The following is a 15,233-nucleotide window of genomic DNA, read 5'->3' on the forward strand; positions in this document are numbered from 1 at the left end:
CCAAATAAAGAGAAGCCAAGAAGACAGAGTTCATTAGAAAAGACCTCAACGATGGAAAAGACTGGAAGGCAAAAGGAGAAAAAGACATCAGGGGATGAGATGGATAGATACTGTCATGGAAGCAAGGACCTTGAGCTTGAACAGTTGTTGGGATATAAAGGAGGACAGAAGAGTATACTATGGTCCATGGGGTAATGAAAAGCCATATATCACAGAACAACTGAACAACAACAAAAAGCAAACGTTTTGGACTAGATGTCCTTTAAGATCCTTTCCATCTCTAAATCCTTGTTCCTCTAATTACGTGGTTGAACAGTTTATCCCCTATTAGCAGGAAATCTTGCTCATGCTGGTGCTTCAGTCGATCTAGCAATTTTTTCACTCCATCTAGCAGAAATTTCACCTTTGTTAGGGGCTATTAACTTCATTACAACAACTATTAATATAAAACCACCCACAATGTCCCAGTATCAAACCCCACTATTCGTTTGATCAGTAATAATTACAGCAGTACTTCTACTATTATCTTTACCAGTTTTAGTCATAAGAATTATTATACTTCTCACAGATCGTAATTTAAATAGTACTTTCTTTGATCCAGTTGGAGGAGGTGAAACAATTTTATATCAACACTTTTTCTGATTCTTTGGACACCCAGAAGTTTATATTCTTATTTTAACAGGGTTCAGAATTATTTCACACATTATAACATGTTATCCAGGTAAAAAAAAAACCCTTTGGTTATACAGGAATAGTATGAGTTATAATATCAATTGGGTTCTTAGATTTTATTGTGTGAGCCCATCATATATTTACAGTAGGTTTTGATGTTGATGCTCAAGTTTATTTCACATTGACAAATGTAATCATTGCTATTCTCACAGGAGTTTTTATTTATTTGACTAGCTACTAGTATTTATTTGACTAGCTACACTGCACATTACATACATGGGGAGGGAGAGGGCTTCTGTTCAAGATGGGAAATGGACTGGAGATTTCATAAAAAATTAGTCTAGGGGGCAGCTGGGTAGCTCAGTGGATTAAGAGTCAGGCCTAGAGACGGGAGGTCCTAGGTTCAAATCTGGCCTCAGACACTTCCCAGCTGTGTGACCCTGGGCAGGTCACTTGACCCCCATTGCCCACCCTTACCACTCTTCCACGAAGGAGCCAATACACAAAAGTTAAGGGTTTAAATAAAAGTAATCTAGCTTTCATGGAATATGGCAAACATAGAAATGAGTCATAGAAGTTGGAATGGGTAAGGTATGTTGGCAGCAGATTTCAAAAGGACTTAAATGCCAGCCTAAAAAGCTCATATTTTATCTTAGAAGCATTAAGAAGGCACTTAAAATTTTTGTGTAGAGGAGGGAAATGGTGAGAACTATGTCCCACAAACATTATTTTGTCAGCTTTGTGGAGGATAGAGTAAAGAGACTTGAAGAGGAGAGACCAATTAGGAGGCTCTATGGTAGTCAAGCAAGAAAAGATGAGGGTTTGTCAGAGGATAATGGCTTTTGTAGGGTGAAGGGGAGAAAAACTTTTTGAAGAGCATGAGAAATGCATAGTATCAATGGATTTGGCAAAGGTTTGAATATCCCTTTGTCAGAGAGAAAGAGTCATGATCACTCTGAGGTAATGAATCTGAGTAACTAGGGGAAAATTCTCAACAAAAATAAAGCGTTTTTAAAAGAATGAATTAATGAAAGAAGACAATTAGTTCAGTTTTTAACCCCTTTGAGTTTAATATGTTTATAGGGCATCCATTTGGAAATGGTCAGCAGGCAGTTATTGCTATGATGCTAGGGTACAGAACAGTGTGCTAGATATTTACATCTGTAAATCATTAGTATAGACATGATCATGGAATTCTTGGAATTTATATATATATATATACATATATATATATATATATATATATATATAATCAACAAGGGAAAGAATATGTGTGTAGAAAGAAGAGAGACAAAGACAGCATCTTAGGTGGACACCATGCTTAGGTAATGGGAAATGGATGGTAAATCAGCAAATGAAACTGAGAAAGAATTCATACATTTGGGAGGAGAATCACAAGACTACTAGCTTGATAGAGAGGGAAAGAAAACAGTTCAGGAGGGTGAAGGTGTTTATGTGAAAGACTTCAGAAAGGAAAAGAAGGCTGAGGACTGAGAAATCTCTACTGGATTTTGCAATTAAGAGGTCATTATCAGTCTCAGACAGTTTCAGCACAGTGAGTTGAGGTCTATTAAGTGCATGGGAATTNATTTATATATATATATATATATATATATATATATATATATATATATATGTATATATATATAATCAACAAGGGAAAGAATATGTGTGTAGAAAGAAGAGAGTCAAAGACAGCATCTTAGGTGGACACCATGCTTAGGTAATGGGAAATGGATGGTAAATCAGCAAATGAAACTGAGAAAGAATTCATACATTTGGGAGGAGAATCACAAGACTACTAGCTTGATAGAGAGGGAAAGAAAACAGTTCAGGAGGGTAAAGGTGTTTATGTGAAAGACTTCAGAAAGGAAAAGAAGGCTGAGGACTGAGAAATCTCTACTGGATTTTGCAATTAAGAGGTCATTATCAGTCTCAGACAGTTTCAGCACAGTGAGTTGAGGTCTATTAAGTGCATGGGAATTCAGGCAGTAGAGCCAGCAAGTATATAGATGACTCTTTCTTGGCATTTGAATAAGAGAGAAATAGCACAGTTTTTGACATTTACTAAATTTTTACAATCTGAACACTCTTTTTTAAAATTTTATTTAATTTTTACCAATTACATGTAATAACAAATTTCCACATGAGTTTTCTGAAGTTATATGATCCAAATTATCTCTCTCCCTCCTTCCCTCTGCACTCCTGGAGCTGGCAAGCAATTCATGAAAAGGGCAGTTTTAATTAACTTAATCTCTGCCACAGAAAGATGATTTTAAACTAAGGCAGAGCCATTCTACCTAAAAAATTCATACTAGTCAGTTCAAAATATCTGTCCCACCTTAGGATCTCTTGTTCCTCTTTCCACTAAGAATGAATGAGGAAAAAAGATTGAAATAATACAATTCTAGAACTAGAAGGGAACATAACAATTCATTTGACACATGAGAAAATCAAGGTCCATAGAAATTGTCTTTGGCTAATAGACCCATAAGCTAGTTTGTGCTAGAGACAAAACAATAATTCATTTCCCCCAACCCCTAGCTAGGGCTTTTCCCCTGCTTTACAACACTATTTCCTCTCTTCAGAGGCATTTTCCTAAAGTGAAAATACCTGGATGGTAAAAGGTGATGTTCATCTGGACTGCTTACTGATCCTGCTGTGTCCTCATCATGGATAACTTCCACTTTTAGAGTTGTATTCAGAGAATACCACACCTGGTATTCTCTATTTCTCCTCTGTTAACAGCAGGACAACAATTTAAAACCTCTTACCCTGAGTCACTATCTTTTCCCTTTTTCCTGATGATTGAATGCCATTAACTTCCTGGATGCAGGTGGCATTTCACAGACTTCTTTAGAAAGATGCCTCACTCTATTCTTGTGCTGTTAATATTTTAATTACCATAAAAGGGTTCTGTTTGAAATATGATAATAACACTTCCTTGATCAGTCTAGAAGATTGGGGGAAGTAGGGAAAGAGAATTGTAGTGATCAGTTGATCAAAAGAAAAAGGAAAGTCAGAGGTAAAATGTACAGCTGCAGTTGATTTTTATGAAAAGCAAATGTTAACACTATTTGCTTCTTCCACTTTTATCTTGCTGGTATGCTTCATCATGATATGGAGATTACCCTGAATTTTCCTTTATTTTAAATATATAAATGTTTAATTTTAATTTCCAAATTCTCTCCCTTCCTCTAGCTCCTCTCCTACTCCCACTCACTGGGAAGGCAAAAAAAATATAATATCCTTTATATTTGTGAAGTCATGTAAAACTTATTTTATTTCCACATTAGTCATGTTGTAAAAAAAGGAAGAAAAATAAAAAAGTAGGGGAAATATTCCTCAATATGCATTCTGAAGGTGGATAGCATTTTTCACTTTAAATTCTTTGTAATTGTTATGGATCATTGAATTGGTCAGAATAGCTAACTCTTTCAGTTTATCATTACAATATTGCTATTATCATGTATAATAATATTCTAGTTTTCTCACTTTACTTTGTATTAGTTCATATAATCTTCCCAAATTTTCTGAAACTATCCCCTTTATTAATTTTTACAGTACCATGGTTTTTCATCACAATCATGTTTCCTAATGTGTTTAGCCATTTCCTAATTTATGGTCACCCCCCTTTCCTATTCTTTGCCACCATAAAAAAGGTTGTTATAAATATTTTGGGGTCCTTTTCCCTTTTTTCAATTTGCTTGAGCATAATACTAGTACTAGACTCCTGGATCAAAGGATATTCCATTTTATAGTCTTTTGGGCTTAGTTCCAAATGTTTTTCTGAGTGACTGGACCAGTTCACCATCTCAACAATACATCAATATAGATATTTTTCTACAACTTCCTTTGCATTTGTTATTTTTCTTTTCTGTCATATTATTCATTCTGATGAGTGTGAGGTAGCATGTCAGGATTGTTTTTAATTTTCATTTCTCTAATTATAAGTAATTTAGAGCATTTTTATGACAATGAATAGCTTTGAATAATTATTCTCAATATTGCTGTTATGTCCTTTGACCATTTATCAGTTGGGTAATGGCTCATATTTGTATAAAATTGACTCAGTTTCTGATATTTTTAAGAATGAGACTTTTTATCAGAGAAGCTTGCTGTAAATTTCCACCCATATCCTCACCCCTTATTTCCTGTCTTCCTTCTAATTTTGGCTGCAATGGCTCTGCTTGTGCAAAATCTTTTAAAATCTAATACAATAAAAATTATCCATGCTAATTCCCATGATCCTATCTCGTTTGGTCATGAATTCTTCCCTTATCCATAGATTAGTAATATTTTCCATGATCCCCAATTTGCTTATTTTATTACCCTTCATGTCTAAATTATGTACTCATTTTTATCTTATCTTGGTTTATTGTGTGAGATGTTGGTTTATGTCTAATTTCTGCCAGAATGCAATCCTGAATTTTCTAAGTCTGTTGCCCACAAAGGGCAAGCACTATTAGGTCCTGTGAAGGAAAGGCTTTGAGTACTAGCCTGGTGATATCTGTGATCTGAGAACCATCATAGATCAGTACCAAGAGAATTATATCCAAGTCTTGAAGGGAGACAAACTAGTGTAAGAGAAAATGCACTGGCTAGATTCAGAGGTTCTGAAATTAAATTCTGTCACTAAAACCTATTGTTGTGTGATGGACAATTCATCTTCCTCTCAGCTTCTTTACTTGTAAATCAAGGGAATTGTATCATGGACTTGTGCTGTCTTTCCAAACTGTAGATGTGAAAAACCTGCAGTTTCTGTTGGTAGAGGGAGCACCAGTGTTAATGGAATTGCAGAGCTTTGTGTTTGCATTAAAAAAGAGAGAAATAGGGAGAGAAGAAAGGGATGGAGAGAGAGGGAAAGGAAGGAAGAAAGAGAAAAGGAGAGAAAAAGAAAGGAAAAGAGGGATAAAGGAACAGAGGGTTGGCAAAAAAAGGACATAAGGCTTTAATGTATCAGAACATTAAAGACCAGTCCTGGGGCAATCAACTACTTTGTACTTCCCACTTTTCCTTCATTCTCTTTCAGGATCTTGTCCTAAAGCTTGTCATATTATAGGATCATGGCAGTAGAATTTGAAGGAACTACAGAAGCTATCTTATGTAACCCCCTCACTTTACAGATGAGGAAATGGTGGCCCTGAGAGGTTAAGTGAGTTGTCCAAAGTCTCACAGGTAGTAAGTGGTGGCAGAGTCTGGATATGGACCTAGGCCACCTGAGTACCTTCTCTATTGCCCCTGCTGCATCTCTAGTCTAACTTTTAACTCAACCTTCCGTAAGAACCTTGAGTTAATCTAATCACTTTTTAAAATGAACTTTCCTTCACCATTGTAGAGTTCACTCTACACTCTATTATTCAGTTGTTGTTTCCATGTCACTTTGTTATTTTTCCCCAATACTTGGGATTTGCATCCCTTCCTTCTTCCCACTCTTCCCCCCAACAGAATACCATTTCCTCAGAGTATCAGAGCAGAGGTTGTACTTTTGTACTTTTCCTTTCCTTTGTATCCCTTTAGAACATCTGATGACAGTACTTTGCAGGGAAATTACTGTGCAATTAGCTGTTGTTGACTACCCAACTTGCATTACATATTTTTGGGGACGTGTAGTGTAAAGATAACTAAGTACAGCCATAATGGAGTAAGGAGGCTGCCAAACTCTCCCCTCCAAATAGCAGTAAGGCTTTTAAAACAGGCATAATGTACTGTCCCTCTACTTAATTTTCTCCCCCACCCCAACCATATTTGCCATCCTACTTTATTTTATGGTCTAAGTTTCATCAGGAGTAGAAGACTAGAATGCCAACATCATGGTGATGTTATTGGTGAGAACAGGAGCAAGATGAGTCCAAAGGAGAATCAGACAAGATGTTCTTATATGACTTTCCTTTTTCCTTTTAAATTTTTTATTGTTGCTTTTTTTATACTACAACCATTTCCCCTTAATGTCCTGTGTCCCTTGTAAAAAAGAAAAAAAAAAACATTTAAACAGCCAACCAACATAGCATCTGCCTCTGACAGTGTGTTCCTCATCTCATATCCATAGTCCTTGCATCTTTACTGAGAGAAGAACAATTTGTTCCTTTATCAGAACATGGGATCATGACTCTGATGCTAGAAAGGACCTCAGAGACCATCTGTCCTTGGCTCCTGTCACATCCACTTTCTATTATATCTATTAGTACATGGGTTATATTGCCCCAAGTACATTGTAAGGGCCAGGGCTACTGGTTTTCATTTTAGACATGAAGGAACTGAGATGTGAGGCAGTTTAAGAGTCTTATCCAATGTCACACAAATAGGAAGAATCCAAGGTAGAATTTGAAAGCAAGCCCTAGGACTCCAGAGCTTGTGGCTTTTCTACTGTATTAGAACTTTGCAAGACAGATTCTTCGTTACATACAATTCATTGGAATTTCACTTTCATTTTTTCATAATCACATTTACTTGTTTTTGTTTTTATATCCTTCGTATGACTCTTTCTGCTTACTTAGCTCTGTGTCAGTTTATATAAAACTGTCCCTATTTCTCTGAATTCCTCATACCATTTTAGGGTATAACAATATTCTATTACATGCATATCTATAATTTGTTCATCCATTTCCAAAGTGATAGCTATTGTATTTGTACTTTTTTTTACTATTGCCAAGAACTTCCTATTATTTTTCCTTTCTTTAAATAAAAACTAAACAGCCTTACCTTCTGTCTTAGAATAGATACTATCACTTGCAAGGCAGAGGAATAGTAAAGGCTGGATAATTGGGGTTAAATGACTTGACAAGTTCACACAGGAAGTGTCTGAGGCCAGATTTTAATCCAAGACCTCCGAACTCCAGACCTAGTTCTCTATTCACTGGGCTACCTAGCTGTCCTCTGCCCATTTCTTTTCAACCAAGTTTTCAAATCCTCAATCCTTGAGGGCTTGGTTCAGATAAACAACTTGACTTTGATGCTGTCTAAGCTTATTTCAGAAATGACAATCACTTGTCCCAATTTGAAACTGGCAATTTCTAAGTTACAAGAATAATGTTAATCCCAAATGGTTATTTAGATCCTAAAGTTTTACAAAGCACTTTTCTTACAATTGTGTGAGATAGTTAATGTAAATATTTTTAACCTCATTTTATAGATAAGGAAACTGTGGCTTAGTGGGGTTTATAATATGCCTATAATCACACAGCTGGTAAATGTCTGAGGTGAGATTTAAACCCAGATATCCTGACTTCAAACCTTGTACTCAATTAGCAAATCAGATGAGAATTTTAGATAACAGAAATCAGCAAAGATTTACAGGGTTGCTATTAGATACAAGGCATTGAAAGTTATAAAAAAGTATATGGAAGTTCCTATTACTCCAAAACCTAGAATAGTAGCTAGATTATACATAGTAAGAAATTAATATGTGCTGAATTGAATCATAATCTAGTTAGAGATTATGTCCCAAGAGGGCTGAAATCACTAGGTCCTAAATAGTTACTGACAAATGAGTAGTCCATTTTGAAAGTCTTATTAGAAGTCCAGAGATAAAAAAGATCTCTTTCCATTGGAGCTATGAGGGAAGGCTTCAAGGAAGAGGTAGCCTTTCAGCCAGGCCTTGAAAGATTCAGATAGATAGATGAGAGAGGAAGAGAGCATTCCCTCTGTTGTCTGGATCATCAAAAAGCTCAATTCCTTGCTTGTGGTCATATAACTGGCACATGGGAACTCAAGCCTTCCAGGTGACTTCTTGTGATGTTCTAGGAAATGCCTCTTTCCCCCTATAATTACTTTTAACTATTTATTTGTGCCATAGCCTTATTAATGTCTCCATCTGCAAGAAACAAATATTTCCACCTCCACACATTTGAATTTTTACTCAGCAGATGGAAATCTTGTAAATAACTATAAAATCATTTTTTCATGGGGAAGGAAAAAGGACATTTAAGGAGAAAAGCTGGAAAATATTTTTTGAGGAAATTATCCACACATTGTACACTGTGCCCTCTATAAATTATCAGTACACTATAAAACAAATGTTATATGAAGACAGGAAAATGAGTTAAGTGATGCCAGAATGCCTCTTCCAGTCCACTAAGCACAAGTCTTCTCTAAAGTTGAACCAGTTTATTCACATAAATTTATACTAGACTTTAATTTCTTAATAAATGTTTGATTTCTTTCCATGTCTCCTGCTTCTTCCAACTCCATCATTTCTATCACTAGTTTGGTCATTCATTTAAGTCTTCCCATGCACACAACCTTCTAGTATTTGTGATTATTTCTCCTTTAACTGTCAGTTACTGGGTCTTATTGATTTCATTGCAACCATCTTATATATTTATTGCTTCCTTTCTGTTCCTGCTGCTCCTCCCTTTTTGAGGCTCTCAATGCCTCTAGTGTAAACTTCAACTCATACTCTCAGAATGCTTATCTTTATTCAAGGCTCATTTCAGGTGGGACTCTTTCTGTGGCATCTCCAGGTCTGAAAGGCAGCTTGCTCCAACTGATAAAAGTCTGGACTTAGAATTTGGCAAGTCCTTCTCCAGATACACATCTGAAGGGGAAAATGTAAAGGAGGTAAATGATACTGTAATGGAGGTTGTGAGACCTCTTATCTAGGTAGTTTAACACAGGTGAATAAAGTTGCTTTAAAAAAGCTTCAGTGACTCTGCAACTGGATGTGGTTTGTGTTGAATCAGACAGCACCACTCAATTGATTCCTCCTTTACAACTAACCAAGGAGGAAGTAGAAGATTCTTCCCCAACTGTCAATGCTAAGTGAAATTAGTTCTTTAGATGAAATGAATATTAATAAATTCAAACTATTAAAGATATTACAACTGACTGCAATTTGTTGATCCTGATATTAAAAGATCAAAAAGCACCTGAATGAACTTGATGAGTTTTAACTGTCAACTTCCTCTAAGAATTTTCAGTACAGATCAGGTCATTACAGGCTTCTTTCTTTTTAACTTATTTTTTTAAACACTTAACTTCTGTGTATTGTCTCATAGGTGGAAGAGTGGTAAGGGTGGGCAATGGGGGTCAAGTGACTTGCCCAGGGTCACACAGCTGGGAAGTGTCTGAGGCCGGATTTGAACCTAGGACCTCCTGTCTCTAGGCCTGGCTCTCAATCCACTGAGCTACCCAGCTCCCCCCTCTTTTTAACTTATTTAATGAAGGTAAACAAGGTTAGGGAAAGGATGGGTTGAAATACTGAAGAAAGAGGGATTAGGGATGAATGCTAAATCCTTGTCTAACTAATTAAGCCAATAATAAATCTTCTGAAGTTTTCAGGAGAAGATTATTCACAGACCCTTCCAGGCAAATTGCCTAGGTCAGGTCTAAGGTCTGACTCTGATATATTGATGTTTTAGCTCAGTTCAAGATGACTTGGTTTAAGAGAGTTGATCTTTAATATTTATCTTCTTGTTGATGTTTAGAAAGTTGTATATTATTGATGATATTTATGGCTGGGTACTGATAGTACTGGATGAACAGTGAGTTTAGATAATGTGAGGGGGAGAAGGGAAGTTAGGAAGGTAGGAAGGTAGGATGGATGGGAGAAAGGAGAGAGGAAGGGAAAGGAAGGGAAAAGAAGGTGATGATCCCCAACTCCAGCAGGGGGAAATTGACAGAACCCTTCAGGGCTCAAATAAAAAGATCAGAGAGCAATTTTGGGTTTAGAATAGCTAGGTTTTATTTAGATTAGGAAAGGGAAAAGGTTAGGTAGGGGAAAAGGGTCTCCTGAGTAGAGAGAGTTCAGGATCAGAGAGAGTTAATCAGGAGAGAGCAGAGAGTAGAGAGAGCCCCAAAAGGCGCCAAACTTTCTCTTTTATACTTTCTCCAATACCTCCCACAAAGGAAGTGGGAGGTGTTGGGGGAAGTTGTAGCAGAGAGTCTTGAGAGATGTAGTCTCCCAGGGTTTACAATAATTTTAACTGATACAGTAACTAATCCTATGCTCAGAGAAAATCCTGAGATGCCTACCCCTCCCACTGTTCTCAAGACTGAGTCCCTGAAGCTAGAAATCAGTCTCAATTTATAGTGTCTTCTCAACAAACTTTTTATTTTATTTTATTTTTTTTGTTTTTTAAACACTTAACTTCTGTGTATTAGCTCATAGGTGGAAGAGTGGTAAGGGTGGGCAATGGGGGTCAAGTGACTTGCCCAGGGTCACACAGCTGGGAAGTGTCTGAGGCCGGATTTGAACCTAGGACCTCCCATCTCTAGGCCTGGCTCTCAATCCACTGAGCTACCCAGCTGCCCCCTTCTCAACAAACTTTTTGCTCTCATGCCAACTCATGCCACCCCTGCATTCTGCATTCCAACCTCAGTAGTTGACAACTATCCTGGCCCAAAATGGCTTCTTGCAAAAGTATTTACAAAAATCATTTCTCTTCTCAGTATCTTCTACAATGGGGCAGCTAGATGGTGTTGCAGATTTAGCACTGAGCGTGGAATCAAGAAGATTCATCTACCTGAGTTCAAATCTGTCCTCAGACACTCTGTGTGTTACCATGGACAAGTCTCTTAACTTTTTTTGCCTCGGTTTTTCACCTACAAATTGAACTGGAGTAGAAAATGGCAAACCACTCCTGTATTGTTCCCAAGAAAACTCCAAATGGACTCATGAAGAGTCAGACATGATTAACTCCATACAATCCTTTAAGACTATATCTTAGAAGGGGAAATCTAGGTGAAACAAAAAAGTAACAATAAAAATCAGTTTTTGTAAAAAAGTTATATTTGAGTTGCTGATCTGCATCAGCATAGGGAGTTTCCTCCATGGGATTTCCCTATACTCAGAAGAACCAGAAATTGGGACTTCCCCCTTCCCCCAAAGTCTAGCATACAATTTTATACATAGCAGACATTTGATAAGTGTTAAAAAATTATAATCACTTTAAACATCATCCTATTTCCAATCAAACCTTCATACTGTTGCCACAAAAATATTTCTTATGCTTGGAGAAGCACAATTGCACAGTGACAAGAGAACTTGTCTTGGAACTAGGAAGATTTGGGATTCTAGAGCTGCCTCTGACACAAGCAGCATGACCCTGGGCAAATCAAAGCCTCTCCATGTGAGTCTAGGAACTTCTCAAAGGCTATAAGTTGCAAGCACAGTTGCTGACCTTCATTGATAGAAGTCTCTGTTCCTGAGAGATTTTATACAAAAGAAATCACAGATGCAGCCCTGTCCCTGTCCTTAGATCAGTTTGCATCACTCATCAGTTCAAAAATCTCCAGTGGTGCTCGAGAAACATTCAGGCTCCTTTGTCTGGTGCACAAAATCCTATGCAATCTGGTACTATTCTACCTTTCTCTGGTTGGCTCCTATTACTCCCTGTGTATGCTTCATGCTTAAGCCAGTCTGGGTATCTCTCTGCCTTCTCAAAAGGGACTTGCTTTGTTTAGGCTATTATCCATGCCCAGAATGCCTTTCCTCTTTATCTTCATCTTTTAGATTGTTATTCATACTTAGCCCAGCCATGAAAACTTCTCTGATCACTACCTCTATACAAAAAAAGGCCTTTCTCACTCAGATCTCTAAAGCACATTATTTTGTTACTTTATCTGATGAATTTATTCTGTAACATTTTGCAATAGTTATCTTTGGAGGTAGCTTGTCTGCCTGTTAGACTAAATCCTTTCTGGATAGAGACTACAATAATTCTGAATTTTCCCAAGCCTAATACTGTGTTTTCTTTTTCATTTTTTTCTTTTTTATTAAAAAAAGCTTACCTTCTATCTTGGGATCAATATTTGTATTGGTTACAAGGTAGAAGAAGAGCAGTAAGGGCTGGGCAATGGAGTTTAAGTGACTTGCCCAGGGTCACACAGCTAGGAAGTACTGAGGTCAGATTTGAACCTAGGACCTCCTATCTCCAGATCTGTTTCTCAGTCCACTCAGTTATCTAGCTACCTCCAACACTAGGTTTTTTGTACATCATATTTAATAAATATTTATTATTGATTAAAAAACAACAGACATATCAAAGACTCCAAACCACAGTGTTCTCCTTGCTCCCATACTGTCCCAAAGGGTTAGTGGCTTAGATGTTCCAGCCTCCATCCCCCAATAATTCCTAGTTCTGCTACCAGAATGCTCAGAGATTTAGGTGACCCATCTTATCCCCTGGGTGCTCTCAGGCCAAAACGAAATCCAAAAAGGAGCATACACAGGTACTCTGCATTGGGCAGAACCTGCATCTTACTCTATATTGGCATGCTCTATATGAATGTGGGGGTGCAGAGCAGGCATGGTGGACCTCAGTATTCAGGTTATAGTCCCACCCCCATATACGGTTTCCATTTTCACTTTACTATCTTAAGTAATTACTGCTTAAAGTATGGCCCCAAACCCAAACACAATACTCCAGGTTGTATTTAACTAGCACAGAGTACACGGGGATTGTCACCTCTCTTGCTCTGAACAGAGCAATCTAGGATGACATTTGCTTTTTTCTCTATCTTCACACTATTGGCTCCAGGAGGTAAGAGCTGACTCAGCTGCGGTGATTCACATTTTATGAAAGCATATTTTTTCCCTTTCAACATACCCTGTAGATTGCACTGTGTATTATTCCAATGGACAGAGGAGTCCTTTGTTTAACTCCTCAGGGATGAAAGAATTCAGACTGAGAAGACAAACTCTGCCAAAGGATTTCCCTTCTGTTGGAGACAAGAGTGCATATAATTGTACCAACTTTAACTTGCTGGGTAAAGTGTATCAAACTATTATTTTTTAGTAGCAGGACATATAAATAGAAATCCATATGTTTGCAGCTCACATGAATGTTTTACAACTGTCATTATAAATTGATTGGAGGCTGCTTGCATGACATCTGGAAGAATCCAGGTGGTTAGGCTTCAGTTGCTTACTATCTGATGTGTGTTAGTTAATTAGGATTATAGGTTTAGAACTACAAGGAATCTTAAAAGCCATTTAGTTCAACCCCACATTTAACAAATGAGAAACCTGAGGTCCAGAGGTTATACAGAAAGTCATTTGCAAAGTCAGATTTTTGAACCCAGTTTCTTTTATTACAAATCCAGTGTACATTCCAATGTACCATGGACACTCTCAGGTTTTTTACCTTTGAGATAGTGTGGTGCTGTAATGCTCAGTTCAAATGCCATCTTCTACATGAAGTATTTTCTGATCTCTCTGACAATTAGTGCCTTTTTGTCAAAATCACTGGCTATCCTTTCGGCATATTTGTATATACCCAAATATGTGCATGTTGTCTCTGCAAGGATTTAATTTTAATGGTTTAGCTAAAATATATGAAGATTATAAACAGTAGTGGTGGTTGCTGATTCAAAGTATTATTGCTCAATGTTGAAATGAGAGGTAGAAAGAGTGAAAGTAGAGAAATATAAAAGGGTAGAGAAGACATTAACCCAGTGATTCCCAAAGCGGGCGCTATCGCCCCCTGGTGGGTGCTGCAGTGATCCAGGGGAGCGGTGATGGCCACACTTTTTTTGTATTACATTCTATTCTGAGTTCAATAAATAGTTTCATAATTTCCAGGGGGTGCTAAGTAAAATTTTCTTGGAAAGGGGGTGGTAGACCAAAAAAGTTTGGGAACCACTGCATTAACCTATCTAACTAAATATTGCTCTGGTACGGGACTCAGCCAGGACTTGTTGACCTTCAACAGGAATTAAACTCTCTCCAGAAGACAGGAAGGGAAATCCAGCTATCCACTCACAGAAGTTCCCTCTAAGAGGCAGGTCAAGACAATGACTTGAGCTGAAGTTGATTTCTGAGGCCAACTTTCTTCCTTGAGCCGACCTTCTTCCTTAAGATGACTTCCTTCTTGAAGTCCAACTACTTCTTGAAGCTGACTTCCATTTTGGAGTAGACTTACCTTTAGCCTCAGAAATTCAGGGCCTTTTATAGTGGCTTCTTGTCTCCTCCCCTCTTCACAGAGGCCAATCACAGCTTTCAAATTGTCTAGTACTGCCCAGGGGGCAGTATTTGTGGGAACCAATTCTCACCTTCTGGAGGGATGAATACTCATCAAAAGGATTCATAGTTTCTGTGGGTATGAACTCTTAAAAGAATTCACAAATTTCTGACTGAGTTAGAAAAAAGGGTGGAGCTCTCCAAGTATCTTGCTTCTCATCTAGCACTAAGTAGGGTGTGAATTCATTAAGTGGTTGAGAGTTCTGGAAGGCTTTTCTGCTGCTTCAGCTGTGACCAAGACCTGTTTCCTTGATGTGGCTTGTCCTGATGCACTGTGTGCTACCTCCACCCCAGTGCACTAGATATCTCCTGCTGGCTTTCTAAGTTGTTGTGGGCTGAAAATCACTTCATCTTGTCTTTTTTGTGGGTTAAACTGCTCCAGAATTTGTTCTGAGGTGTTATATCATTGGTTTTTTGGAAGAGATCAAATGAGTCTGTGTACCTTCTCTGCCATCCTAGCTCCCCCAATACCAAATTTTCTATCTAGTAGCAATCAGCCTCTCCCTCATTGCCTCACTCAAGTATAATCAGGAATGTGCACTTCTATCTTGTGAATATTACATGCCGAGTTATTTGCATCATTGATTAGAAAGAAGTAAGG

The 15,233-nt window shown here is 37.6% G+C and overlaps 1 protein-coding gene across 1 annotated transcript in view; it reads left to right on the top strand.

Moving 5' to 3' along the window:
• Positions 1–15,233, top strand: part of ADAMTS12 (ADAM metallopeptidase with thrombospondin type 1 motif 12) — a 561,778-nt gene that overhangs the window by 181,307 nt on the left and 365,238 nt on the right. The window lies entirely within an intron of this gene.

This window comes from Gracilinanus agilis, chromosome 1, assembly GCF_016433145.1.
Source record: "Gracilinanus agilis isolate LMUSP501 chromosome 1, AgileGrace, whole genome shotgun sequence".
Classification (NCBI taxonomy): domain Eukaryota; kingdom Metazoa; phylum Chordata; class Mammalia; order Didelphimorphia; family Didelphidae; genus Gracilinanus; species Gracilinanus agilis.